The following is a 2,214-nucleotide window of genomic DNA, read 5'->3' as shown; positions in this document are numbered from 1 at the left end:
CGAGTCCCTGTTTGGTTTAAATGCCATTGGTAACCCACCAATGGCATTTAAACCAAACAGGGACTCGACTTTTGTGGGGGGCTGGGTTTAGGACCAAGGTATGAATTGAGTTTAGGTTAGTTTTAGGGTCAGGTAGGTACCTGTGAGGTTRGCCTTAGGGYTTGTGGTCAGGGTTAGGCTGTAGAAATGTAATGGAAGTCAATGGAATGTCCCCAAATGGATAGCTGTGCAAACATGTGTGTGTGTCTGTATGTGTTTGTATGTGTGCGTATGTGGGAGGGGTCTGGTGCACAAACATCTGTAAGGGCCTACAGGTCAAACATGAGACTGCCCCCCTCTGGTAATGCAATCTCAATTCATAAATATGTTCTGCTGTTCTCCATTTTCTTTTTCTTTTGCCTTTTCTTTTATTTGTTTCCAAAACCAACAATAAATTCGTTAATCACATGTCTTAAACCTGCCTCCTCTCCTACGCCACTTTGATTTTTTTGAAACTTTTTGTTCACCTTGTCCTCCTTTACCTCCTTATTGTTTAGCCCTGACCATATTATTACCATCTGTCAATCAGTGCACTTAACATCTGCTCAGAGTGAGGCAAGACAGACAATTACACATCGTGGTCACTGAGCTGAATATCCCTAAAGGTTTCAGGAAAGGCGTCTTTTTTGTGTGTATTTTTATTATTTTTCCCCCTTTGTCTTTCTTTTCTATTTCCAATTTTTTTGGAGGTCCAGTAATGAGTTACAAAAGGTCAYTGGAGCATTGCAGCTGCTCATCCACTCGTGCCATAATCCACGGCACTCATGCCTGATTACCTCTTCAATGGTCAAAGGTAGGGGAGGGAGTAAAAACAATGGGCGCAGAGCATAAGGCTCCTCCAAGAAATATGGGCCAGGGGTTTTATTTTGGACGGTGCCAGTCAGAGAGAAATAACCCTGAGCGGATCCATTTATTCTTTGAAATCAAAATGCTTCAGCTGCAGCAGCACGCAGTGAGGGGGAAAAACATGACACATTTTCTCCCTTCCCCTCCATCAACAGCCATTTTGATCTCCACAATTGACCTTCCATGGCATCATTTACAATGAGTCATAACACAGCCGCAAAGTGTTAAAGCCGTAATGCTGCTGCTTGTGTGCACACACAGACACATGCTCACACACATGGATAATCGTTCTCTTTTCTTGCCCACACATGCTCGCAGACGCACACACACTCACCAAGTTGTGTTAACAGACATGTGCGCGCACACCTCAACATCCGCACACATGCACTCGTCAGCGTAATAGCTTTAACTAGACCAAATTGTCTGTCCTTCATTTGTATGTCTATGGCGACCCACATTCTCCACGACTCGCCCTTTGACAAAGAGGGGTCATTCCCCCAGCAAAGAAAATGAAGCCCAGTAGATATTGTTTGATTGGATTTTGCCTTTTCAAGGTTTCAGGATCATTACAGGAATTCATTTGAAGTGTTGCTGAAAATGAAACCGCGACCCTCTTCCCGCGTTTAATTATTCTAATACCACTTCTTTTTTTTTTGCTCTCATTTTCTTTCTTTTTTTTTTTTTTTGTCTGTCTGCAAAGTATACCATTTCTAGAAATTAAAGCCATCAAACTAGACCTTAAAATGAGACCATGGTGGACTAATTTTCACCCAGGAAGTTATTTTGTTTTGTCCTCATCTGCCTCATCTCCTCGCACCCTTTTAGCTTGTTGTATTATATAGTCAATTTATGTYCCTTGAGTTTTTCCTGTTGTTTCATCATCTTCTTTCACCTTTTTTTGTTCTTTTACCAATCATCACTTTTCAAATGCTGTGCCTGCTTTTACAATATGCTCTGTCCTCCTCTAACTTCTTCCGTTTCTCTCTATTCGCGCTCACTTTTACAGTGTTTCCATCACTTTTGTCTCATCCCTTCAATCCTTCTTCCTGCACTCATCCACAATTTTATACAAGCCAGTGCATTGGTTCTAAACCAAATGTGTTCATTCCAACATTTCAATAAATTGAGTAGGGGAGGCATTAACGTTAATCACAGCGACCACATTGTGCTTTAGACACGTTGGTGGGATTATGGATTACTATTAGCTGGATGGAAACCGATTCTTTCATTTGAATTCCGACTTCCTCGTCTTACTAAAATTAAAAAGGGAACTAATACTTCTTGGACAATAATACTTCTTCTTGGACAGGACTTTGCTCTCTCTTTCCC

The sequence above is a fragment of the Austrofundulus limnaeus genome, unplaced genomic scaffold (assembly GCF_001266775.1).
Source record: "Austrofundulus limnaeus strain Quisiro unplaced genomic scaffold, Austrofundulus_limnaeus-1.0 Scaffold40, whole genome shotgun sequence".
In the NCBI taxonomy this organism is placed as follows: Eukaryota; Metazoa; Chordata; class Actinopteri; order Cyprinodontiformes; family Rivulidae; genus Austrofundulus; species Austrofundulus limnaeus.
This window is presented reverse-complemented; position numbering follows the sequence as displayed.